We start from the raw sequence: 27,662 nt of genomic DNA, 5'->3' as shown, positions 1-27,662 counted from the left end.
GGGCTTGGGGCCGCGGGTGCGCTGCGAGGCTGGTCAGGACCAAAGCGCTGCTTGAACGCGCAGCCCCGGGTGCGCAGCGCCGGCGCCCCGGCCGGGCAGCGGCTGCCGGCGTGTTGTGTCCTCCTTTTCAAGGGAGATAGCCGTCTTCAGTGTCTGAGGGGCGCGCTTGCCCGGTGGCGGCATTTCATGGCAGGAATATGCTTTTCTGAGTACGTTTGAAAAGTACCGTGTGAAATCAGACTGCATTAACCCCATTACCAACTGAGACTGCTTAGGCAGAGACTTCTCATTAAAAAAATCAATTTTTAATAATGCTGCTTTTAGTAGCCCTCTTACAGTCCTCCTACAATGTGTTTATTTTCTCTTTTCTGGGCTCACGTGATAATTGATAATGCTGGTTTTAAATGGCTGGTTCCTCCTGGCCGTTTGCAGTTTGTCAGTGACATACTTTGTTCGGCTGCTTGTGGCAGCGTTAGCAGCAGGCACTTCTCAAACACTTGTCATGCATGTGTGGGTATATTAATTAATTCTGAAGGGTGTTACTCTGCTTGGACACCAACGAAGGACACCAGCCAGCAGAAGACAGACGAGTCTTCRGGTCGTAATTCAGCGAGAGGTTCTGCACAGGTGGCTGCTGATAGTTTTAATGCCATGATTTCAGTGTTACACGTTCTYGAGAAACCTCATCTGTCTGTCTTAAACCATATCATACTGTCATAGAGGAAGGTTTTTGAAATTTAGGACAATTTGCAAGTTCTAGGAGATGCCTTTGTGATTTTAAGGGAAGTACTTGGTCCCTGTGCACGCCGGTTTYCCAGCTGGAATTACAGTTCTGCCTACCTCAGACTGGGAGAGCGTGAGCCTTATGGAGCACAAGGCTGAAATGGGAACAGGAGCAAGATCAGGACTTCAGATAATAAATACAAGCAACAAATGTGTAAATTTGAATGATGAATTGTAGGTAAGGTAGCTGGCTTAGCCAGGATTAGTTTGGTGTCTGCTTTTTATAGAAATCTTCTGTTCATTCCCTAAAACGGGAGCCTGTCAAACACACTAAGTAAATGTAGGGAAAGCTATCAAGGAGRTGTTACAACAGACGAAACAGAAACATAGACTTAAACAAATTAAAAAGATGGTAATTAACCAAGTGAATTTCATCCTGGAGATAATCAGATGAATACATTTAGAGGGAAAATAATCGCAATTCTCAGAAAGCAGTGATTAAGAAAATACTTGCTTTGGTGAGTGGTTCACAAGCTGGGTTGGAGGCAGCAAAGTGAAATAAAGAAGTGATCACTGCTGCCTGCGATCGTGGCTGAAGAGCCCTCGGTGGCCTGTGTAGAACAACGGATGCCCAAACTTAGAGTTTTGGAAACGTCTCCGTGTAAGTAAGATCTTGACGGGACGAAAGGAGCATGGAGTACAGACACTTGTGTTACCTAGGTCAGCTAAAAGATAACTGTGAATATCATAATCATGTGTTTAAAGGGCGTCCACACTGGGGAGGAGAAAGAATTTAGGGTGGATAATTGACAGATATAAGTGGAATAAAGTGGGAAGAGAAGATACAGGCACCTAGGCACCAGGAAATTATCCGAATACTCCGATATATCAGTCTGGAACAGGACCCAAGAGAAATAGTGAAAGCACTTTTATTACTGATAAAATCCTTGGGGATGTGCTGGAGGAGTCAGTCACCTAACAGGTCTCTTATTTCCATCATCATTTAAGGATCCCAATCAGGATCTGAGAGGAAAGAGGTTTATAGGGGAAAATGGAGCTTGGGGGGAAGCGTGGGAGAATGTTTTGGTGCATGTTTTTTGAATGTCCTAACCTAGGTGCTCTGTTTTGCTCCACTAGCAAATGTTAGTTTTGTGTATTGGGTTTTCTTCTTTCCTTTGGATTCTCTTGTGTAAGCCTCAGATGTGGTCTTGGGCAGACAGAGCTARAGATGGGTCAACCACAGTGTATGCAATCATGCCAATATATTGAATGCTACAAAATTGAGGAATGTTTGGATTTTCCTACAGTTTGATCCACTGAAGAGGAAGTAGTTAGGTAAAGACAGAACTGGAAAAAATATTAATATTTATTACACAGAGTAAAAATGATGCTGCTTCGCAGGACTTAGTCCATGAAGTTCTTACAGTGTCCAAGCCTCATTAACAGACTTCTCTTTTGGATTCTGGATGAGCAGATGCACTTTCTCTACTGAATGCAGATAAATATTGAATTTCTAGGAAATACCCATCTGATCTGATTGTATCATATTGTGGCTTGACATCTGCTCACACATAAAATAATTTATATTGATCTAATTTACTATCTTGAAACTGCCAGTAGATGGATGGATGAGAAGGGTAGTGTTTGAGTATTAATTTTATCCTGTTACCAGAATGTCCTCAGAGAGGATAGATGATCTTTCTCTGGGAAACAAAACTTCTAGGATTGTCTATTTTTTTTTAATCTCCCCAGTAAAGGGATGAAGGGTATCCTTGAAATAAACTTCATCCCCACACAGTCTCTGCGATGGACACACCATGGGGGGCCTCCTGAAAGGAAGGCAATGCCTGCTGTCCCTTGTGTCTCACTCAGATGTACCAAATGCCATGCAAATAAAGTAGCTTATATGCTGTGCTTCTAGGATTATTTATGAATCTGAGATCCCTAAATTGCATATTAAGGGGTTTCTGTAGGATTAAACCTTCAGCACATTACAACACTCTTATCTAGAATTTATCTGCATGCAATAAAATGAATTAAAACTGAATTAGAAAACATCAATAGAAGTCACATAAATTAGCATGCATATTTATAATCTGTAAAAGCTGCTGTGTTTTCAAATTGTTTTTATATACATACATACATACATACATACATATATATATTTAGCCTCACTCAGTCTTTAAATGTTTCATTTTAAATTTACATACCTAGTCTTGCGCCATCTAAATTTATGGCTTAGTGTAACAGTTTATTTGTTTAAGCACTTTGTGTGGACTGTGTTCTTGCTTAACAACAGGGAATTATTTATTTATTTATTTATTTTAAGACACAAATTGCCATCTTGTTCTTCTTACAAAGAAGGGCTTGACAGGAACACAGGTCTAGGGAGTGAATGTGCAGCGTGGGTGTCAGCCGCTAGTGCTTGGGCAGCGTCTTCGCGTTGGTTACACCAGCACTGGGCTGTGTCACCCAACTTCAGCTGCTGTTTTTAAGACCTCTGAGCCTTGTGAACACCAGCGACTCCTCGTGGCTTGATACCATCCAAGTGGGACATTCTCTCTAGCAGGTGCCTCATTYGATATTCAGCGTTCAAAGCGGACATTTACCATCTTCATTAAGGCTATGAAGAGAAGATTGTTCACTAATTGAGGGTGTGGGCGACCGTTGCGTCATGGTCCAAAATGCGGTGCAGGCAGAGGAGATGGCCATCGGGATTAAGGATGGCACTAAACTTGGGAAAGAAGTAATGAGAGAGCTGGCTCAGAAAGGTGAAGTTAATGACTAGCTCCACGGACACTGCAAAGTAGCTTCCCGTTCTGTGTGCTTTTCCTCCAAGCTATCAATCAATCAGAAGGCTGTAGAATACTTAACAGCTTAAAAGTAATCAAGCTTAAAAGTAACATTTAAGTGAATAAGAAGTCTGTGCTATTGAAATAAATAAATAACCCATTTTTCCTCTGTATTTGCAGCACATTGCTGYTTGCAGCMATTTGTTATGGTAGTATTATTTAGTCTCGCATGTGTTTCCCTACCCCAGCTAATTATATTCAGTTTCAAGTAGGTGCTCTGGATTAACAAGTGACTCTCATTTGGGAAGTCAAAGTTGGTAGGAATACAGAGTTTCATGAAACCCCTTGTGACCTTGGAATGTAGCAGACATTTTTCTTATATTATTATTTTTTTAAGTTTAACTTCTTCAAAGGAAGACCTTAAGCCCTTCTCAGATTGAAGCATCTCTATAATGCAGTCATTAAAGATTCAGTRGTCCCTTTTAAGTCCATGTTAGGAAATTCAAATTTTTCAATTTACTAAATTTGCTTGCTTTTTCAAGTATTATACTACTCATTTTTGAAGGTCTTCCAGGATTTCTAGTTGCTTCTCACAGAACAAGAGCCGGAATATGTTGTTTCAATTGAAAATCTCAGTGCAGCAGGACTGCGCATATTCTATGGTTGAACTGTCTACAAATTAAAAATGGCACTTGAGCGAAGAGGGAGCCCCTCAGGTGACCAGCTTCTGGTGTGCTGCTGGAGTCCTTTGTGAGTGTGGCTTGGTTATTTCTTATTTATTTTTATATTTGGACCAGAAGTCTCTGCTCTCCCAGGGCTCATAGCTTTTAAATGTTAAAAGTTCAGCTTCATAGTTACCCTGGACTAACCTGCAGTGTACTTTGAAATATGAGTCAAGATCAGAACTTTGTTAAATGGCCCTTCCTCTGTTTTACATTAGAGGAGGAAAAGCCTAAGCCTCTCACTGGATTCATAGTCATGTTTTAATTAATCATATTTTTACAGCATGCTGCCAGCAACTGCTAGGAGGAAGGAGATGCTTCCAATCCAAATTCTCAACAAACAAAGACAAACACGCTAGAAATATCCACAGCCAATAAATGGATGCAGCCTATAAGAAATAACGGTCTTCCCACAAACCAAACCCAGGAAAAACTGATGCACAACAGACTTCTCCCACTCTACTCCCTGTCAAACAAGGTACATTTTCTAAAAGGAATGAGCGCCAGCAGCGGTGTGGTGCGCTCCAGGAACCTCCCGTTAACACAACTGCAAATGAAGGGGATGAGCAGGGAAACAGCTTGGCAAGGAAATAGATTTCAGTTTCAGTTTCAGCCTTCCCAAAGGTTCATTGTAAARAGCAGAGGGTCAGGAGGGAATATGGACAGGAACAGGATCTCAGAAAGATCTAACATGTTTTGGAATCCCATCTTAGGCTGCAGTAAATTGAAAAGTTAGTTGTCTGTTACAAATGTGAGRGTGAAAATAGCCCCTTTGTTGTTACATGTAGGGCTGTGCATTTTTTCGATGATAATGCTTGGGGAAAAAAAAGAAAGAAAAAGCTGCAGTGAAACTCCAGGAGACAGAGATCCCTGGAGAGGGAGGGAAAGGGCCAAAGCTATGTTCCGGGTGACGGAACTGAAGTGCTCAGGAAATGAAATGCAACTCGCTTTCCTTCACTGTACTGTAGCTGGCTTGGCATTCATGGAAAAAAATATTAACTTGGTGAATGACGATGCAGCCAGTTTTCTCCAGTTGACAGGGTGTGGTTGACTTGCTTACATTTTGGGTTTGGATTTATTTTTCCTAGTTAATTCACATGCAGCTGTTTTGAGAATAGTTTACTGTCTTTTCTTAAAAAAACTTCTCTTGCTATTTTCTTTCCTTCTTTCTGATAATTCAATTTCTTACCTACATCTTGTTGGAAATATGAAGCTCCATGCTGTGAATTGTGGTGTAGAGCCTTGTCTCTTGAAAGTGAGTCGGGGTGAGTATGAAACAGCTGAGAAAGAGCAGGAGTTGGGAGACAACTCTATGGAAAGGGCTGAATACCTACTATTTATTTATAATTTGCAGTGTCAGTTTGGGTTGCCTGGGATGCAGGGATTTCCTACAGCTGAGGGCAGGGTATACTGGCTCAAGAGCAATGCATGGAGTGTTGTCAAAACTTGTTCTCTAAGTTCTGCACTCGGGGAAGATGCTTTAAATTAGTGTTGTTGAAAGGTGCTAGAGTTAACCCTTGGAGAAACTGAGGGGTGGAGTGAAGAAAATGATACGATCTTTGAGTTAGGCCAGGTTAGTAATGCCAAATAGGAAAAACTGAGTGAAAAAGGAGTCTAATCTATGTTAACTGAGTGAGAAAGGAAGGAGGCTCAATTAAGATAAAGCAGTACCGGTAACAGGGCTGACACCACTGAATGGTTGGGGAATGATTGGTCTTAATGTCTGGGATCATTCAGCAGTGCAGTTAGTTCGGTTGTGTACACAGTTGCATGCGCACACACATGCATGCACTCACAAAATGTTAAGACTTACACTTTGCACTGTTGTTTTAAAAACCCAGAAAAACAACCAGCCTTGTGTTACCTGCTGGCTGGGAGAGCACATCTGGAAGAGGTTTTCTTGCAWGCTACACACCCAGTTTCCATCTTCCCCTGCTGTGGTCTGTAATGCCCAGCCTCTGCTGCAGGCTCTGAGCCGGGGAGGGCAGGCAGATCCACGTGCTTTCTTCAGGACTGGGAGCTTTCGTGTACTGAGGATTTGGTGATACACCCAGCCTATCTCACCCTGTATTAACAGTGGGGAGAGAAGARGACCTTTGGGATAGAGCATGTTGTGTACTGAATGAAAGAAAAAGGTGGACTGAATCCTTAATCTAACCAGACCAGACTCTAGAGAGGGCTGCGAGAATTGGTCCCTGCGTTGGTTGTACAAAGAAGGGCATCACTGTTGCCAATGTTGTAACTCAGTTCTGTGACTAAGCGCAAGCTCGCTCGCTCTCCAGGGCTTTCACCAGTGCTGAAACCCAATTAAACCATGTTAAGAGAAACCTCCCAAGAGCTGACAGTGAAAATATATTGACCTTCTCTAGCAAATGTTGGCGCTGTCATCATGATGCAATGCTCGTATTTCCGTTTTGACCAGGTGCCCGGTAGTGAGTTCTTTCGGGGGGAGGATACGTCCTTTCACTGACCAGGCAGTGGTGCCTGGGGTTGGTGCCGGTTTTGCCCACCTGCGGGGAGTCAGCGGACGCTGCCTTTGCTGGTGGGTTCCTCTGTTCTTTCCTCCYATCTCAGTGACATTGAAAAGCTGGCATTCCCCAGAGCTTGTCCTGTTCGACTTTTCTTTTTGTGCTTGTCATTGCTACTGGCCTCTCAGTGTGCTCCAAAAAATCCGAGATATTTTTTTTTTCCACTGTTCCTGAGTGGTTTCATTTATTATTTACTAATGACATCTGGAGGACATGCTAGTGATGGGCTCAGTTGTGATGACTGCAGTAAAACAGTGTGCTTAGACTAAGTTCCTGGGAAGATAATACATTCATTGGACAGACTCTGGGATTAACTCTGTAGAGTTGTAGTCTTCTTTGTCTTATGCAAGTATATTTATATAAACCTTTAAAAAATGACTTGACAGGGATTAAACTGGGAAAAGCACAACACAGAACAGGCATTTCTGAGCTCTAGCTGGGAARTCACAGTAGGGCTTGGTCACGTATATCCCTTGGTGTGTCTCTGAGCCTGTGACAGTGTGAGAAGGTTAATGCTGATTGCATGGCTTATGTGGCTGTGGATCCTTAGCGCTGGGGCCTCCATCTTATTTCTGTGAGCCGCTGTCTACCATCCATCACAGAATCCAGCCCCACTGCCTGCCATTACAAAGTGCCTTCACCTCATTAGAGTGACCTCCACTCCACAGGGCTCCCTTCAGCTCCTCCTTCATTGACCCTGTGTGTTCAGCTAACTGGCGGAGGGTGATGGGCTGCCATGACAGGGGGCACAAGMTGGCTTGGAGGGAGCATGCACTGACATTTTCCCTTCGTATCCACTCACAGAGATCTCTTGTTACTGCTACTGGTTTTGCGTATCAGTGTAGAAACTCAAGTACCCCGAGCCCTCCCAGCTGCTGAACTCCTCTCCGGTAGAGCGTCTCTGGTATTCCCAGGGTGAGGAACAGTCCCCCTTCATGGCAAAAGCAGCTGATGGCACAGTTCAGCCTGGAAACTCAAGCCTGGCCTATATGTGCCTTCTGCAGTCTGTTCCTCTCCCATTCAAGTCAACGGGCGCTTCGTCATGGACCTGAGGAGTGCCAAGTCTGAAGCACTGTTTGCCCCTCTAGTGACCTAGGTGTTCTGTGGTGGCTCAGATGCAGCCGGGGCCTTTGAAGCTTTGATTTTGGGTTGTATCTGAAAGATTAATCACAGTTACAATAGACACGGGGGTGTTCATGGACTATCTTTGGCTGTTTCACCAAGCAAAACATTCAGATTGTTTACCAGCTTCAAACACTTGGTTTCAGAGTTGCTTGCTGTCCTGTGATGTTGTTGTTGTGCCTAGCAACAGGAAGGTGTCCCTCGCAAAGCTGCGGGATTCCGGTGTTCAGAACCGGTTACAGGGGCAGTACCCGGTGTTTCTGGTACGTGGGACTCTGGAATTCATATAAGTAGATGCAAGGTAAGCGGGGATGATGGTGTATGTTGTTCATGCTGTAACAGTTGTTCAGCTTTCCAGAACCGACCATGCTTCGTATTACTCTAAGGTGTTTAAGTAGAGATGGTTGAAATATTTTGTTCAAAAAATGCTAAAAATAATCTCTCATTTTCATAAAATTGTAACTTTGTAACTTTGAAATGATTTGAGCTTTTTGCCAATTACAAGCCAAGATTTAATTTCTTTCCTTCTTCCTATTTTTCATCTTTTTGTGTAATGTAAATGTTCTAAAGTGTTTTGAAATGCAGTCATGGAATAGGTAGGCAGGAAAAGCCTCCTGCATTTTCAATGAAATAGTAAAYCCAAAATCTTAAGACTTCCCATTTTTACAGAATTTTAGACATAAACATTCCAATCTCTATGAGTTAAGAAACGAAATATGCGTAGAGAGTAAAGGCATTTTTAGCTTTTGACTATTATTTAGTCTTTGCAATGGTGTGGTAACAAATAGTGTCAGATTAAAAGTCTGCTGTACATTTTCTTAAAGAATAGTTCTCTTCTTTGCATGGTACTTAAGTTATATTAAATATTGAGAAAACAGTAATAATGACATTTCCCTGTGAGAATATTCGTGCGGTGTGGAGACTTCTAACGCAGTTCCAAGGGCATTGGGCTCCGGGGGCCGGGCTGTGGGCCCCATCCGCACCCGCCTGCGAAGCCTGGAGGGGAGATGCTTCTCCTTTCCAGCTGTAACTATGCAGCAAACATGCATCTCCGAAGCCTTGTGCCAGTGTTGCAGAAATGTGGGCAGGGAAAAGTGGCAGCTATTTTGAAGAATATGTTCTTACTATCTTTTCCATCAGTGATAGCACTTCAGGCAGCAAGACTCTTGCCTATTACCATATARAAAGTTGTAATCTGATCTAGTTGCCCTTTTTTGTCTTTTCCTGTGAAACTCTAGTTTAATCAATTCGGAAATATCTGTAAACTTTAAAATTTCAAATGGAATTTGAAACCAGTRCCTCGACTTTCAGATATATAGATACATGTAAAAGATCCATGTGTGACCATGATTTTCTAAAAATTCCTTTGCTTTTTAAAATTAACTCTGCTTTGTATGAAAGTAAAGATTTTTCTTGTACCTTCTGTTTTGGGGATGAGGATGTTTTTAGTTTTTATTTTTAAATCTTTTAAGCTATATACCAGTGTCAGTTATGCTTTTTTTAATTAGTCTCCTTGTTTGGGGACTTCTTCCCGTCTGATTATCTGTGCTGGCAATGTCAGCTACCATTAGAAATGCTGAATCTGGCATATATCTTGTTCACTTGAGCAGCTTTAGCTTGGAGTATTGAGGAACGCAGTATCTTGATGCTGGAAGGCATTGCTAGGAGCAAATGCAACTGCTTTTAAAATATTGTCTCTATAGGTTTGTTCAGAGAAGATAAATWCACCCCTGTGCAGAGGGGTAACATGAGGCCACAAATCTGATGAATTCTGCATAAACAGGACCAAAAGGGGCAGCAGGGGCTTTCGCTGGACCTTGAGCGCAGGGGCCTTGTCGGGACCCTCGGCACTGCCGTGATTTCTCCTMCTCGTGGCCCTCTGGGGTTTGCCCGTTTTTTTCCCTGGAGCTGCTCAAGCATGTTCCTCCCCAGAAGTCAGGGTGATCTTTGGTGAGATGCACAAGAAAGTTGGAGAGATAGTGATCAAAAATTTGGCCAGGATGCTTGGTTTTACTCAGGCAGAACTCTGCTACATCTACACTGCTTTCCTGCTTAAATTTTTTTAGTTTTCTGCTTGAAAGCKGGCTCCTCTACAAAGCATAGGCAATTTCCCTTCCAATTTTACCTGGGGCCAGTAAATGAAAACTTCCCATTCTTCTCAGTGTGAGTGAAACTTTGCCATTTTTCACTGTGGGAGTCAAACTTTGGGGTTGGAACAAGCATTAAAACTCCCCTCAAAGACAAGATGCTCTTTTACCCACGAAGAAACATGGTCTTGAGCTTTGGGGACAGCTGCACCCTGCTCCCTTCTGTCCCTTTCTCTTGTGGCCAAGGCAGAAAGTAAGCTGACAGCGCGGGCAGACAGGACAGACAGCAGCCTGGCTGCGGCTTAGGAGTTACCCAGGGCAGTGTCAAGTCAGCCGTATACATCATTAAGTTATTGATCCTACCTCTGTGCACAGAGGCTCCTCACAGCACATCAAGTCAATTTTACCATGCCTACAGTAAGATACACAACAGGGAAATCCTCCCTGATAATGTTTTTATCATTAGTTTCCTTAGGACTTTGAATATCATCTTAGCTGAGCCTGYGGGTGAGCCCACAGGATAATCCAACCATTCGTCTTGGAGACAGCCTGCGTCTCCAGGACAGGCCGGCTGCTGACCGTCCTCTGCGCCCGCAGTCCTGACGACAGGCGAACGCGAGCGGCCCATCGTGCTCCACCTCAGTGCCCTCCGGGCCCTTAACGAGTTGMGCTAATTGTCTGGTTAGACACATTTAGCAAGTGGGCTCCAGTACGCGTAGTGGAAAACCACCGCCGCTGTGTGCACGCCTCCCTGCTGCAGCCAAGCTGTCAGCAGAATCTGCTTTGAATAATTCAGGCTCTGAGCTACAGCTTGTAAGATAAAGGAAAATAAAAGAGTGCCTGCAGCTGCCTATAGTGGCAGTAGCTCTCCCTAACAACCTTCAATATCCAGCAATTGCCTGTAGGAGTGAGGTGGATGATCACAATATCCTCCACGCCTGCACTGCTTGAACCGTCTAATTCCTTCGGTGTTGTCGTTACGAGCACATCTGCACACCGCGGCTCAAGCTCGGTGGTAGCTGTTAAACAGTCCGAGTTCAGGGGTTTTGTCCCTGTCGCTTCCCTGTGGTTGCATAAATGAACGGCTCCTACTACTARCAGCTGGGGGAGCATGGAAGTGTGGTAGATATGGACTAAGCTCGATTATGTTTGTRGTTTCTCTCTGGCCATTTTGTAAATTAGTGTAATTTTACAAACTTGCATGCAGTGGTGTGTAACATAAACAACTTGATAGAACATTAGACAGAGTTTTTAGAAAAGTCTTGACTGTTARCAAATGTCAGCACCAGTGGACTGCRGTGCAGAACCTACACTGCCACTTCTTGTATTGCATTTCAGTCTGGGGATACCCCTCACAATATTTCGCTGAGCCGTAGTTCATTTAATTAGTTTGTATTGTTAACTGCAGAAAGTCCCGTCAGTTTTTATCTATTGTTTCCTGCCAAGTGCTTTAAACAATCAGAGCTAAATTATACAGCTATTTCCTTAAGCAGCCAAGTGGCAGTCTGTTGATAGTCATTCAGTGGCACAAGATGAAAACAGATAAGTTGTAAGATAAATAATGGGTTAAGGAGCTCGTCTCTTCCACGTTAGCGGAAGGATCGTGCTCGTGGCTTTGCAGCTGCCTCCCCAGGATCGCTCTTGCTCTGTCTCCTTGTGGCTTCTTGATGCCTCTTTTCTCTCTCTGCCCCATGGCTGCTGCTGTGCAGGCCGCAAGRCTCCTGCGCTACTTCCCAAAATGCAGATTGCAGCAGAATTTGAAGCAGTTTTCCAGTGTTGTTTAGCTTGCTGTGCTTTAAAGAATTAAGTACTGTAAGGTATTATAGCAGGTTCCTAGGGCAAAGTGATGAGGCAGAAGCAGTCTTCAAGGCTGCTGAGCCATTCCCATCAGGACCAGAAATCGTCTGTAGGGAGAAAAGGATTTGTTCCTCGTCTCAACCAAAGGGATATGAGAAAGCTATTAGCCTTGATTCAGTAAAGTGCTTCTCTTCAGGAAGACATAAAGCTTGTGGCTAAGTGTTTTGCTAAATACAGAAGACCTTATTGCAAGAAATTTTAAAGGCACATTTACRGCTTAAATCTGTCTCTCAAATGAGACTTGCTGCAAGTAACAGAGATAAAGGGAATAGTGTACTGATGGGTGCAGAAGTTTCTCAGGATTCTTAAAACRTAAGGTCATCATTTGCAATCTTAATTTCTTCAACTTAGGCATGCAAAACCTTATTTAGGTACATAAGTAAGTGGCCTACTTTTCTGGAATGCTGAATCCATTAAAGTCAATGAAAGTTCTGCATCTCTGAATAACATGTCACTTACTTCGGTAGCTAATTTTAGGTACCCAAATACAGAAACTTTGATCTAAAAGAAGAAGATTTAAAAAAATGCTACTGCATTTTTTTGCCATGGTTTTACAACACTAGCCGCAGTGGCACCTGGTTAATGCCTGGCATTCAGGAAGTTAAATTGGACTGAATCCTGCATGAAGAATTACTTTGGAATCACACTGGCATAAAAGAGAGAAGAATGTGGTCTACAAAATGCATGTGAAAGTGTCAACTCTCAGTTCACAGCCTAGGCTGAGGGCAGAGTGAAAGCAATAAGCAAAATAACAAGGAACAGGTCAAAGCATGCTGTAAGAATCTCTCCRTGGGATCGGTAATTCCCAGGGAGGAATTTTTTAAGTCATCACATTGGTCGAGGCAGGTACAATCTGCGTGTTTTGTCCCTCACAGTGGAGTTGCCAGGCCATGACGTGTTTTCTTACTCAATCAAGCAGTAATGTTAATGACAACGTGGTCTCAGTAAAATGAAGTGAGAAATTTGTCACATTCGTTAGTTTTCAGTTTTATAGCACTAAATATGAAAAATGGGAGAGCTGAGTGTCCTTTCGTCCTGTGAGGTCATTGCTTCTCGATGCCTGTTCCTATCAAGCCTGGTAGCTGTTTGGGCCTTGGGTATGTTTGTAGAATATTAAGTCCAAAATTCTAATCTAGGACTTTTCTTCTGTTTCACCCTTTCTCCTGATACTGAGAGCTTTTCTGGTTCACACTGGTGCCTTGCACTTGATCCAGCCATCTGTGCTGCTGCTCTGATCGTGTCATAGCCCYTCTAAAGGCTTCCAAGCTGCAGAACTTCTGTAGCATCATGTTCAAGTTTCCTTTTCCCTTCTCTTTCAGGCCCTGAACATACTTTCCCCAGWKWSTWTCCAGATCTCCTAAGCATTCTGTCTTCTTCCTGACCATTTTTATTTCCTCAGCTCATCTTTGTGCCTTTCTTTCTGACAACACCTGAATATGGAAGCTGAAGCAGTCCATGGCATGGCCTGTCCCTTCCGCTCACAACGCTCTCCATTTCCCAAGGGTCATTCCCCATCCCTGCTTCAGGTCCTCCCTAAATAACCATTTCTCACCTGCAGTCTTCAAACCTGATCTCCTTCCCACTCCTGTGTCGGTCCTGGATAGTTTTGTTCCTTTTCATATCATCTGATTTCCAGGTAGAGTCAGATCCAGTAGCTTGGGGTCTTGTCTTTTCCTGTTTGCAGAACACCCTCCCAGAAGAGCAAAGGCCATTAGCACCACGCCAGAACATACTTTTGTGTTGCCGCACAAAAAAAYGTTCTCCTGGTGAAATGCTCCACTGATGTCAGCAGTAAAAGTTTTTAGTAAACTCTTAATTTAATAAATACTTTCAGATTAAAGAAGAACCTGGAATGGTTTACATACACAAAATATTTAAAGGACAGAGGGACTCTGCAAAAAAAAAGGGAGGGGTGTTCATTTAAATACAATTATTTTTAGAGAACAAAAAAAAATCACCTTTTTTTAAAAAAGAAAACTGGGTCAACACTACATCTGCAGCACTCGGCCATTTTACATATGACATGATCACCCACTCTGTTTATCTTCAGGCAATATGCTCTTGCAAACTGCCAGTTAATTGCGTATTTGGTGCCTGCCCTCTCCCAGCGTCCTGGATAAACAGGGAAAGCCAACTGGAAGGAGCCAGTCCTGGCTGCGAGGGAAGGAAATCTGTCATCGTCTCAGCCTTGTTATCTGCAGCAGAGGCAGGCTTGTAGCAGCGTTCTGCCTGTGAAGACCCTCTTTAGACACCTTGTGATGTACCTACATGGTGTGTCAGCCATTGTTTATGGCGGAACTTGAAGTTTTTTGAAGAATTGCTTTGCAAAATATTAGATGGAGATTGTCCTTGATAAACAGCAAGGACTGTTATCTTTAGTAAAATGTGGTAAGCAAAATTCTTGAAATGAAAAGATAAMGAGTCAGGTCCAAACTAACTTGAGAGAGAGAAAAGAAGAAAAAAGAGGATCGATATTTGGTTTCTGGTTGGCTCTACTCAGAGTAGTCCTTTCTGTGGATTTTATCTAGATTACCATTTGGAAAGTTGGGGGGACAGTTCTGATTGTGACTTTACTTTTTCAGGAAGGTCAAATCTGTTACGTTAGCCYGAGCGTATGTGCTTTTCCTCCGCTCTAAGCTGGAAGTATTTCCTAATTCCATGTGTCATTTAAATYTAGTCTGGACAAAATAATAAACCGTAGGAAAATAATCTCCATTGCACACTGATTTTCTATCTGACCGTGTATTCTTTTCTGTCTCTTAATTTCTATGACCATTGAAATCCCAAAAGAACGCGCTGCAGAGACAGTCCTTCACTGGTTTTGGAAGCGCGCTAGATACAGTGTAGCAGGTATTCCCTCTTTTTCTCTTTCCATCTTGCTCTAAAACTAAGTGACTTAAAAAGAGACTCAGCTGAATCTATAGTGGCTACAGAGAGCCYGGACAAAATCTTCTCCTAGGGCAATCCTCAAGAGGATTTTAAACTGCCATCTTGACATTGAGTTACTGTAAATTAACTGATGCTTCCAGGCAAAGAGTGATGAATGGTCTGAAATGAAGAGATCAGTGTGCAGATGGATACATTCTCCCAGGCTCTCGTGGACCTCCTGAGGCACTAGCAGCTGGAAGTAATTCCTAAGACAGGGAAGAGCTGATGCTGGGTCAATTTTTAGTCTATTATGCCAATGTATATAAGAGCATGAGTGGAGTTAGATCAAACTTGTAATAATTTAATATAAAATAAAAGCAAGCTCCTCGTGTCTTGCAACAATGTAGACACGTATTTGAGGGTTTGRGTTTTTGTTTGTTTAGTTGGCATTTTTTTTACCAGTCATAGTTCAGACTGTCCATGTTTTAGTCCTGTCATTTAACATTCACCTTCTAGTACTGCCTTAAGGCCATAGTTAAGCTGAGTTCTGACATGCTTGACAGTCTGCCTGTCTGATCGTCCACCCAACACAGATTCGGTAGCAGGGAAGGGATCCCAGGAAATGGGAGGATTGTAGAGAGCCCGAGATGGCTGCTTCCAAGGTGATTCTTATATTTGCTCCGAGCTTTTACCTCTGAAGAGAATTTAACTGAAGCCTCCCAACAATTAGATGGTTTTGGTACAGGTGGATTATTTGCTGCAAATGCTGATGAAAGATCTCTGTGAAATACAGTGGAATAGAAAGAGGCTGCAAAGTACAGTACAAGCAGAAGATTTGCAGTAGGATAAGGTCTTGCCACGGAAATGGTGCTAATTAAGCAGAAATTATAGTCAGTAACTCAGTGGCTTTGAAATCCATGTTTTCTGTGGAAAAAAAAAATCAAGTTATTCCATATGGAGCTAGCACTTCTAGGCCTGCACAGGTTTAAACAGTAGTGATTTAAGTTTGTGAACACAAAGGCTTTTGAAGGCCACAAGTATTCTGACTTCCTAAAACGTTTAGGRTAAGTCAGGGTGTTATCAGAACAGGTGGCATCACTCTAAAACAGTGACATGCTAAGACAGATCATTTAACGCTTAAAGCTTCTATTTTTACTTTTTGTACATCCTTGTGCTTGGAATAGAGCTGTCATTTTGTATTTGCTGAACTTAGGTCAAATAACCGTAATTTATATGTGCTGTTCATCTCTCCCGTAGAGTTTCTTGCTCTTCAGGCTAATAGCAGAGTGTTACTCCATTTTTAACAGCAAACAGGACTATATCAGACTACTGAGTGTCAAAACCTGCTCCTGCGAAAGCAGTGCAAGTTTAACCACCGRATCTCAGTGGAAGTGGGATTTGGCCTGGAAACAGCTAACACAGAATAATGATCTGGCACCCACTTACTGTYTTCCAGTTTATTTTTCTGAATACGCATCCTGAGATATGTTTCCTTTTCTGTTGACCTGTGGCTGCCACRGTTGCCTTGTTGTGGGTATTACACAAAGCATTCGTTTCTTGTCTATCAGCGCTGGGTATAGTGTGGGCTCTGGTGCAGCAACTGAGCCTGGGTTAAACAAGATCCCGATTTAAAGGAGTGCATGTCTCAAGAGCCAGCTGTGCAAATTATACTTCATAGATTAGAAAGATGCTTTTTTGCATTGGAGTGATAGTGAAATACAGACTGTGATTGTGCACAAGACTCAGCCAAGCTGTTAGCCTAAGATTGGGCCATTGAGCAGAGATGTAATTGAAAATAATTTTGCGATTCCGCCTTTCCAGTTATTTCTCTCAAAAAGATAATGTTCAAAAAAAATGCCTAGGCCTTGCTCAGTGCTCTCCTGTGGCGCAGTGACCCAGGTTTGTAGCAGGAGCTCTTGGGCACTTTTTCCTTAGCTTAGGGAATGGTAAAAACAGCTGAAATAGATAATATGACAGTTCCTACTCCTTGTGGTCATCAGCATTCCTGATTTGCCATCAGGAATGACTGAAAAATGCTGCCTCAAGCAGGTTGGTTTTAGGAAAAAGGAAGAGCTGTGGGCATTCAACCAAAATACTATCTTTTTTTCCTCTCTTTTATTTCTGTAATTTACCAAAATTTTCTGATTGACAAGGTGAACTAAAATCTGCTGAACTGCAGCTGCTTGCCAGGTCGTTGTGCAGTGTTGAAGTACACTGGAGATAGGAGCTCTGTCACCATCAGGGACTAGAGTTTCTTATAACACTAGGTGTGGCTAACACAATGGCAGTTTAGGTTTCTGGAGGACTTGAGGAAAATGTCCTTTAATTCCTGTATGCCTGGATTGTGTTTACCTTTTCATAATTAAAAATGAGAACTATAAATACCAAGAGAAGGAGGCTGCAAGCAAAGCTGACAACATTTATAGTTTCAGCTTTAAAGATTAACTACCTTCAGGAAGCAATAAAGAACAGAGCTGCCCAATCCGGATGCAACCGTGTATGAARGAGTCTGGACATTTTAATGATGGGCTTCAGGAGCGGGCAGCACAGCTCGGGAGGCGCGGGAAACCCGCGCTCCTCTGGTGCGGCCGGCATCCTCCCGGGAGCGTCCTCTCCTTGCTGCTGCCGATGGGCCGCGTGTCCCCCGTAGGGACGGTGAGTAGATGACGCTTTGGAAATGGATGGGAACCTGCTAGTGAAATCTTAAAACTAACTGGAGGAGCAAACAGAGGAGCCTGTGCATGTGTGCAGACTCTCTCATTTCTTACCCGTACTTTGCTCTACTGYGCTAGTTATATAGCATAAAGAAACGTGCTAGATTAAGTATAATTAGGAATGAGCTGCTTTGTYGTGTAAACCTGAGGTGCAGCACAGCTTCTTCAGCCTGGACGGCGGCCAGTACCTGCGCGAGCTCCTCGGCAGCAGGGGAAGGGCTGGGAGCAGATGCCTCTCCTCCAGAGGAGCGAGCCTCAAGGAAGGCTTTGAATTACAAAGGAAAGGAAGGGGCTGAGCTTCCCTCTCCTCCACCTCCCTTCACAAAGGGCAATAGTCAGTTTACTTTAATAATCCTGCTATCAGCTGCAGAGGAAGTCGGGCAGTCCAGGAGGCTGAGAGCAGTTTGGAGCCAGCTGAGTAGTAGAAGCCGTGCAGACCCGAGCAAGGGAGGCGCCGAGGGCGATGGAATCGCACTGCTCTTGGAGGAGCTGAGTTTCCTGGGATCCCAAAGTTGTTTTTCCATACTGATCTTCTTTTCTGTCCTGTGGAGCCTTGGGTAAGTGTCCGGTAGTTTTCTACCTACCTTTCTTTTCGGTAGTTCACCAGGACTTGCCGAATTAACAGGGAGTTGCAATGACAAAGTATTTCCTGTGCATTCTTGAACTTGCTCTGGAAGTGAATGATCCAGATTTGGAAAGCTAGACTTCTAAAATCTTTTAAATTCATATGTTGCTTTCTAAAAAGGGGCCAGGGAGTAGACATGGAGAAAGCAGGCTTTCCAGCTCATTGTTTCAGCTGGTGGGGACTGCTGGGGCTGCAGCATCCTGCGGTGTGGTGGATTTTCAAATGCTGGATTGCTCTGAAGAGAGCTCTCCCGAGGTCTGTCAGTCAGTTCGGCGGTGCAGATGTTTGCGCCGTTTCCTGTGACTGCAGCCTGTGGGGGTTGCGGCAGCTGCGCCTCCAGCCAACCTCTGTGTTCAGTCATCTGCCAAAAAAAGGAGCGTTCAGCGCTTTCTCTTGGCGTTCATGGGGAGGGAAGGAGAGAAGCAGCAATCAAATGGAATAATGGTTTGCTTGAATGCTGTTTACTCTGGACCCTGAACCTCTAGCAAAGGGGATCCACGGGTTTGGGAGCCCAGCACACAGGTAGGCAGTTCGCCCGCAGCCACGGAGCAAAGCCTGCAGATGGGCAGGTTGTTGCACACAGCCTTAATCGATTTTTCAAAGTGAATTTAAAAGTTCTGTACGACTGAAAAAGGGAATCAGCGGTGGAACAGAATAGAGGGTGTTTGCAAGCAGTCCTGGGTGTGTGTAGGCGGGTGTGTACGTGGTGCGAGTGCAGCACAGCTGACTTTAAAGGGAGATGTACTAAAACTTATGTGATTTATGAAATTGGATGTCCTTTCCTGACATCCCTGCTGTGAACCTGAAAAGACTAACTCTGAAGTGATTTTTAAAGCTGTCTTTATTAGTCATCCTTTATGCAATTTGTTTCCTTTTCATGTTTCATTCTGAGTAAAAGGAGATAGGTTGGTTACACTTCTCTCTCTGCTCCTCCTCTACTGTTAGTCTCTCCCAGCTTCCCTTACAGTTGTCCAGTTCTGCTCTTTCCAGAGCCTGCAGAAAAAGTTCTTGTTGAAACAGAAAGAAAGTACTTCAAATTGAAGTCTGGCAAGCATTTGTGTTCTCGTTAGGCTCCATACACWGTTCCTTCCTCCCATCTCTTTTTTCCAAAAAGCGTCCGGGTGGCAAGCGTTGCTCATAGTATTTTAAACAGCTGCAATATCCGTCTTGGCCTTTGGATTATTCATTATTCAATAAGTGCAGTAAACAATAACTGCAAAATGAGGCAAGTTTATAACAACMTGTATAACTAAGAGCAACTAACTATAACTGAAGTGATGAATTCTTATATTAAGACACGCTTCATTCAGATCTGTGAGCAGGAGTCTGCGCTGATGAGCTGCGGCGGCAGGGAGCATCGCCCCAGGCAGGGCCGGGGAACGCGGCTCGCAGCAAGGGTGGATGGAGAGGAGAGCGGAGCAGGGGAAGGTCACGGCTGCCTCCGTGTTTGTTCTCATTAAATTGTAGCTTGATGTAGCAAATGATAATTAAGAATCACGTTAATGTTTAGCGGTAAACTGACGTGACTTCGTTTTGATTCCCGGCCATTGTTTTCCATCATTTTCCATTGAGCAGCACACATGGAGCAGGGTTGGCCCTGGGTGTTTTTGGGGAGACTCGACCTACAGGACTGCTAGCAGGGTGGCGTTTGCGCTGGGCTAAGCTCGCGTGCTGCTGCGGGGCTCCAGGCACCCTCCCTCGTCTTGCCACGCAGCAGTTAGCGGGAGGTGGCCCAAGGAACGGCTGCAGCGCTTGGGAGAAGAGGTCTGCCATGGGCTTGTGAAAATAACTCGGACTCCTTCGAGGCTGAACTGCCTCCCGTGGCCTCGTTAGTGGCAATATGAACAGGGAGAGGTTAGCGGAGTGGGTGAAAAAGCGGTTCTGTAAACAAAAGGGGACTCGCAGCTCGGCAGGAAGCGCCGCCGTTTCCTCCCGGCRCAGCCTGAACTCGGGCTGCTCCCGGCACGGCTGAGCGGCAGCTGCCTGTGTGGCTCTCGTTTTAGCACAGCAGCTTACGAGGYTTTTGTGGCCCTAGGGTGCATATTTGGGAGACTGGGAAGGTAGTGAGTGGGATGAGAAAGCAGGCAGTAATTCTGTGAGCTTCCATCTGCAGAAAGTGATGGGAATAACACCTTTTTTATCTAAGATGTTCCCTCAGCTCCACTAGGTATTGTACAGGAATCCTTCCCTTACTTGCTTCTCTTCAACTTTCACCGTTTCAGAGATCTGCAATTTGATGATAGATTTTARTAAGAAGAATTACTGTCCTCCCTGAAGAGCTGCACCCCGGTGCCCTGCGCGGCACGAGCCAGACTTGGGGCCGCGTTGCCAGCTGCGCTGGGCGCAGGCGGGGTGCACACCTGTGACTGCTGCTCGTCTTGCCTGGATAGCCCCTTTCACCCGTGCTTTCCTGTAGTCAGGTTTGTAGGMGCATACCGTACCTCCGAGACGCAGGAAGATGTAGAGTCCTGTTCAGTGCTCGTAACTTCTGCACCGGAGAAGCATGTGTGCGTAGGCTGTGCAGTTTGTCTGGCTGAGCAGAGCCCGTTCATGGAGCCGGTAACAGTCCCCCGCCGGGTGCCGTTGTGCTYGCCACGCGTCCCAGGCGGGCCACGGGGGCGAGCAGTCCCGGCAGTGCTCGACATGCTCTGCGTTTCGTTAAGACTGCTGCAGTGACAGGTGGTAAACTCTGCCCTGCTGCGATGGGAGGTTCAGCATACTGAATTTCCCAGTAAAAGGCAGGATGCAGACTGGGCTGCAGCCAGTAGATTTACAGCAAAGACAAGAAAAACAAGAGCTAGACCGATAAAATAATAGAGAAGCTCTAACAAAGCCTCTGAGCAGTTTGTCATATCCTGCAGCGTGATTGACTAATGTTTTGGACGTGAACGTTCTCAAAGGCGTTGTGCAACGTGGTGCCAGTGCAGGTGCCATCCCGTGGGAGAGAGCAGAAGTCTCCAGAGGTGAGATTCGGTCAGTCTTTCCAGTCATGGTGCTGACCCTCATGGTGCACGCCGCTTCCCAGCGACCGCCGTTCCTCCAGTGTTTCACCTCTTCCGCTCGTCCAGCTGCCCCGTTAGTGCTGTGTGCGCTTGGATGCTGCAGCTCGGGAAGGGCCAGCCGCACGGACGCGCAGGCTCTCCCCTGGGGACGTTTGGCTCCGGGAAGGGTGGGCAGTGTCTAGGGAAAAGCGATACCGAAGAACATACGGAATACCGAGGACAGTATTCAAGGTCTGAGGAGCCTGTGCTCCCCAGGGTGGCTCGTTATGCTGGCCGTAGTGGGTTTCCAGGCTAACTCGTGCACGGAGCTGAGGGCATTCGTTCGTATAGGACCTGCCGAGAGAAAGAAACGCCAGAGCTGCCTCCTCCCCGGGACATACCGGTGGACCAATACACGGAGCAGATAGGTAACCAGGTTCACAGGGCTCCTTGTTTCTTTATATAGAGTGCCACAGACTTGGCCTTGCAGAGCTCCTGAGGCTGGTGTCAGCTAAATTACAGTCTCTTTCGGGAGCCATCGGAGGGGCACGGAAGGGAGCGTGCTCTGAGCAGCGCCCGGCGGCAGCCCCGCTGGGGTGCTGCTGAGTTAAAGCCTCAGCCTGCAGCTGCTGGTTCAGAGAGGAGAGCTGCTCTGAGCAGGCAGGAACGTCTCGTGCGTGTGTGTGCGTGCGCACGTGCATCTGTGCATGTGGAGGGAGCTGGATACGGAGCCTGTGTCCTTGATAAATTGGGCTTAACCCCAGTCAGATGGCATCAATGGTTCAGCTTGCTTACGCTTTCCTGATGGTCCCCAGGTAGTTGTCCAGTACGCCAGCAGCACAAGCCAGCCTTTTCCAGCATGCCCCTACAACCAGGACAACATCAATAAAAATGAGAATTTATGAGCTCTGTCATGTACAGCAAGCAAAGCGTCTTGCAACAAATTAATCACTGATTGCAGTGCAGTGCTGACTGGGAGCTTTCTGGTTCTCTCTTGGCATCATTGCCAGGTTGTTCAATAAAAAAAATTCTGATAAAGAGACCCTTGACTCCCAGCACTCCTGTATCCTCTGTTATCTGCTCACCAAACATAAAGGATTGCTAGCCCCAAACATGCTTTTTACTCTGCAAGTTGCTCCCGCCTTTAGTCATCAGAATTGGACAGCAGTAACAGTTCCCTGCACTTGCCAGTTGCTTCCTAGCCAGTCATTTGGGGGTCACGTAATAATTTATCTTCTAGCTCTGGCCTGTGAGGAGCTGGGATAYTGCTTGGTTCCTGGGGGCTAAAAGAAGCAGCAGCGCCAGAACTCCTCTTCGGGTTTCACCGAGATTCACAGGGACCAAACGAGCTTTGGCTTAAGCTCTAGGTCTTCATTTCAGCATTTACGCAGCAGCAGGGAAGAGCGGCTCCGCTCTACTCCCAGGCTTTCAAGCACTCCCAGGTGCTTTAACGGGGCTGTGCAATGGCAACATGCRTTTAAACCAGCTCTAGGTGCCTGCACGTGGCCTGTAAAGCCGATGGCAGTGTCAGGTCAGCTGCTGTCCTTTCCCCGAGCTCCAGCTAGCCTCCCCGGCCTCCTTTATGGAATTGCACTTGCTTGTTTGTATGTATATAAACGTAGCTGTGCATATATGTGTCTCCTAACATACRAAGCAGAGAGGGTGAAACGTAATGGAAATGTAAAACCCTTATTAACCCTTGACACAGCTCTGATGTCTCTGCAGTGTTTAGTGAGAGGTCGCCAAGCATTTTTCAAACGTTAACTTGCAGCAGCTAATGCCTTCCTAGTAAATAAGCAAAACCAGAGCGGAGCGGACGTGTTCTCTGAGCGCCTCGTCGGCGCGGGCAGAGCTGGCAGCGTTGCCAGCTCCCTGCGTGCGGCTCCCGAGGCTCCCGGCGCTGCTCCGAGCGCGGCCCGGGGCTGCGGAGCCCACCGGCTGGCCAGGTCCCCCATCCCAAGGAGGGGGTGACACCCGGCCTGTGTCCCCCATCCCGAGGAGGGGTGACACCCGGCCCGTGTCCCTCGTCCCGAGGAGGGTTTTGTCCTTTGTTGTCTAATTTGAGCAGACAGGAAGAAAAAAGGTTGAGTTCCRTTACCCTCCCGCCCCCGCCAGCTGGAGCTGGCAGTTGTCACCGTACGCGTCGGGTTTCTTTGTATTCCTAGGGAATGCTTCCGAGAGGTTGTTGCTGCCGCAGTGGCTCTGTTTAGCCCTGAGACTGGACCGTTGTCCCCTGTCGCTCCGCGTCACCTGGCGGTGGCTCTTCCTGCCCGGCACCTGAGCGGAGCCCAGCGTGGGAGGCGGAGATGGTGGCCGCAGCTCCGTTTCGACCAGCGCTGAGATGCCAGAGCAGCCACACGAGAGACCCCGCGGCAGGAGGGGCTGCGGGGCTGGGGCCACGTGCTCTGCAGGCAGCCGGAGCACGCGCAGAGAGGGGAGCGGGAGATCTGCCGGGCACGCTCGCGTGCAGGACGCTTCGCCCGTCGTTAGGGCCAACCTGAACCGGCGGAGCCCATCCAGGCTCGTCTGCTCCCAGGTCCTGTACCCGGGCACCCTCCGACTATCGTGCGAGGACAAAATACACATGGCCTCTAAATCTGAGCACTGTCCAGAGACCCGTCTAGTTTCGAGGCATTGCCTCAAACGTTCGACCGGCCACGGAATAAGCTGCCAGCAGTTCTGTTTTAGCTACAGGTTTGGTTGCATTGCTCAGGCTTGTTCCTTTCTTTTCTTTTCTTTCCTTTTTCTTTTCTAAGAGCGCTCCCACATCAGCACTGGGAGTTCGGCTGTCACTGCTGCCCATCTTGCGTGTTGAAAGGCGAYGGGTCTCTCCACGGAATGAAGCTATTAATGCTAATGGAAGTTACCCAGGCGTTTGCGAGGGAGGAGGGCACTCTGCRCTTGGGATGTAACATCAACATGAAATTTCATCACCTAGGTTTCAGGAAAAATAAACKGTGGCTGGACTTAAACCATAGCGGTGAGGAGGAGTAAGGGAGAGAGCCTTATATGAGCATTGAGAATATTTGTAGCTAAGCAACCAACATCAGCAGGAAGAATAAATCAAAAGTTTCAGGGCTCAGCCCGCCTGCCTTCAAGGGTCAGGAACTATATTTTCTCTCTGTTAACAAGATTGCCTTCCTTTGAAACATCAGCTATTAGCTACTGCTGGAGGCAGGATACYGTATTAGATAGGCTAGGGGCTTGTTCTGGGATACTGGGCTAGAAACATAAATGAAAGGACAAAGATAAGCATCTTGCCAAAGGCCGTGAAGTGAGTCAGGCCTCACAATAGCTAGCAGGAAAACGCTCTTAGGAACAGCAATGTCTAACRTACACATAAYGTTTTTTAAATGTTACTATGTATGTTCTCCGAACAGCTCTTCAAGGAAGCAGCTATAGACTGTATTCCCGTTTCACAGATGGCAAAGATTAAGTGTCTGGCTGACTACAATAGTTTGTGGTTGAAATTGTAAGTCTTGGTAGCTTTTGCTCATTTTGTGTATTTRTGCAGCTCCTGTTGCTCTGGAGGGCACCAATCTCGGTCACTGTGATTGCAACACAGATCCAAGGCCTGTCCATTAGATTTGATTGAGCTTTATTTTCTAARTAGCTTTTATGCAGTCTTCTTCATTAGATTGTACAAGAAAATGTACAAGCAAGATGCTTTACTTTAAAATAGCTTTTATTTATAAAGAGGAAAATTCCCAGAAATGCCAATGGGAAATGGTAGCAAATCAAATCCCAGCAGTAGTTTCTCAATGGAACTTTTTTTTTTTTTAATGCCATCTTACAACCTCAGGGTAYGTTGAGTCTCTGGTGCTTTCTTCTGCGTAGTCAAGAGCTGGTTAGAAATGATCCTGGAATCTCAACCCTGCCCTGTCAGCCAGGCTGATGCGAGAGAAGGGGCTCGGGCAAGCCCTCTGTGCTGCGAGAAGATCCCCTTAAAGTACTTTAGAACCGAACTGCTGGAGCCCGGGGACCCTTTTAAATACACAGCTGTAATAYAGCATAAATCTAGTCCTTAAATAGTTATTCCCTGATCAAGAACCCCAGAGACCTCTTAGCCTTCATACACACTGAAGTTGGTGTTAATTATAAGGCTGAGTATATTAAGGCCAGATCTCATGATATTTATACGGAACTGTATTCCTAAAAGAGATTTATTATTTTAATGAAAGGAACGAACTGTAGCACAGGATAAGTCATGTCATTTTGGACTTCCAAGAACCCCCCTAATACCTGTCGTGTTTATGGGCAATAGTGCGCTAGAACATGTTCTTCAGCAGCAACCGCAGCAAAACAGCTGCAGCTAAAGAAAGCAGAGGGTTCTGCGTAGAAGAGCATGTATTACTAGACTGCTGTAAGAAGCTAAGTGAGATGTGGTTAAGTGTGTGCTGGAGATATGTTAGCTATTTAAAAGACATTTTCCCTCAGATACACCTTTGCAAATAAAATGTTGTGTTTCTCACCTGTGGAAAAATCTGGGGGGGGGTCTCACTTTTTTTGTTTTTATAAGTCTTGAAATGTTTAAAAAATATTTGATTCCTAATTACTGCAGTTTTAACATGTATGGTATATATGCATATATGTCAAGTAATGTTTTTAAAGGGGACCGTCCATACATTTGAGCAGTTTGTATGCTGTTTTCTCCACTTTTACTCTTTTTGCTTTATGGCGCATTTCAGTGGAGTTAAAAAGAAAGAAGGACTCAGTTTTTCTGTATTAGTGCCCTGACTTGTATGCCAGTCCCTATTCAGAGCGTCCTTTTAGAGGATGATGGAAAGCATGTAACTTTTAGTAGGCAGCAGGCTGGGTTTTTCTGACTTATTTTCTGGTACAGCTGTAAGCCTGGGCAGTGCTGACTGGAGTTACTCAGCTGTGAAAAGCACTTATGTATTTCAAAGCAGAGGGTGTTTGTGTCCATTAACACCAGTGTTCATAGAAGCTCGGCTAGGTGGGAAGTCCATTTAGTCCGAGTCGYGCAGCTGGGCTCTGCTGGAAGGCCAGGGCCAGGAGGCAGATGGGGTGGCTCTTGGGTATATTTAGCAGTAAAACTACGCCACCATGACAGTAAATGAATTCATGGCCATTGCTAACATTAACAGTCATTCAGGATGTATTTTATTTTACATATTAGAGAAACTAACGCTTCTGGGAGTGACACAAACACAGTTTGGAAGTGGCATCAACTATTTAAAAAAAATGTGATGGCAGGAAGACATTCTGGAAATAAAAGCTACAGGCTGGATTGACAGAAATCAACCTACTCATATAGATCCAGGTTTCTCTGATGGTTTTTCTGTCTCCTGCCGTGGCACTAACGCTGGGTAAGATGTGGTCTGCTCRCACTCTCCCGCTATGTAGGAACTGAGCTGCAGCTATTGGTTCCTGTGTTATTCCCAGTCATTTCAGACCACTAAACAGCCCCCGAGGCATCGACAGGGTTTCTGAAATGCTTCCACAAAAACAGGTAAGCACAAACGGTTGAAAAACAAGTACTCAGACTTTCCGCAGCCCTTGCCCTAGCTGCTGTGCCTGCCAACGCGCTGGCGGGCGCCCAGCGGCGCGGCGGGGGGCTCCTCGCGGCGCTCGCCGGGCCCCCAGGGTGCTTTTCCRCTCGGGCCGTTTTCCGGCGCTCTGACCTCGGCCGGGTCCCTTCTTGCTGCCCCTCTTCTGCCACCCGCAGCGAAGGCAACCCGCCCACCTGGACACGACGTTCAGCGCAGAGTTCCTGCCCGCAGTGATTGTTTCAGCTTTCTTATCCCGTTTTACACATTTTTTTTCCCTTTGTCCACCTGGCAGTATTTTTCTTTAGTCAACTTCCTTTCTGCTTCGTGTGCRCAGCCGGTTTGTACGTTTGCTACTGGAGGGAAGCAGGATGGGCATAAACCAGCGCAGGCGCTCGAGCTACTCTGTCTCGTTATTTCAAAGTTGAGGCGTTTTCACATTGACGGTGCCCCTGTGGCGACTAATGCTATGTATTAATTAATGCTTTGAATTACAGCCTCGCACAGCAATCCCAGCCTGTTGCTGCTAAGTGCTGAGCAAACTCAGAGCCAGGGAGCCGCCGTGCCAGCTCGCGCCCAGCCCGCGCGGGCCCCCGCGCCGGGACCCCACCAGAGCGGTCGCAGGCACGTTGCTTTTGGTGGGCACGAGGTGGAATCGCTGCTCAGTGCTTCTTTGGGGGGTATTTTCTTTACCTCCTTCTGTGTCATATAAACCCTTCATTAAGCTACTTTTTCTTTCAAAAACCATAGCGTCTTGTCTTTAGCTTAATTTTTAYATCTAATGAAACAGCCTTGTAGTTAAATTGAGTTTTCCAGATCCCTGGACAGGGTATCTCATGACAAAAAGCGATCTAATTTTACTATTATTAATAATACAAAGTAATGAAATGTTTGGATCTTTATCAAGCGTAATGTGTGAGGTTAATCATTTAAGATGAGAGGAAATGCAAGCTCCATCGTTTATGCTGAACAGATCTGATTGGTGTCCTGTTACATTCCTTACTGTTTATTTAGATCTTGCGACTATACTGTTCTGGCCTAGAACATACACTACATATAATTGTACATATGTTTGTATGAGCTTCTRTATGTCTATATGTCAGCACAGTATGTTTGAATCTGATTTTCTAGCT

At 45.6% G+C, this 27,662-nt stretch overlaps 1 protein-coding gene across 10 annotated transcripts in view; it reads left to right on the top strand.

Annotated features, from left to right (window-relative positions):
* The window catches only part of DAB2IP (DAB2 interacting protein), a 216,833-nt gene that overhangs the window by 110,789 nt on the left and 78,382 nt on the right, over positions 1-27,662 (top strand). The window contains exon 1 of one of the 10 annotated variants that reach the window (XM_085310852.1): positions 17,769-17,970. The exons of 8 other annotated variants lie outside the window; for them this stretch is intronic. The gene's annotated coding sequence lies outside the window, so the exon portion shown is untranslated. Of the gene's footprint in view, positions 1-17,768; positions 17,971-18,540; positions 18,561-27,662 lie in introns of those variants that run through there. One more of the 10 variants, XM_085310849.1, reaches the window with a different exon arrangement.

The sequence above is a fragment of the Rhea americana genome, unplaced genomic scaffold (genome assembly GCF_003343005.1).
Source record: "Rhea americana isolate MKP2758 unplaced genomic scaffold, rheAme1 scaffold_328, whole genome shotgun sequence".
NCBI classification, from domain to species: Eukaryota; Metazoa; Chordata; class Aves; order Rheiformes; family Rheidae; genus Rhea; species Rhea americana.
This window is presented reverse-complemented; position numbering and strand designations above follow the sequence as displayed.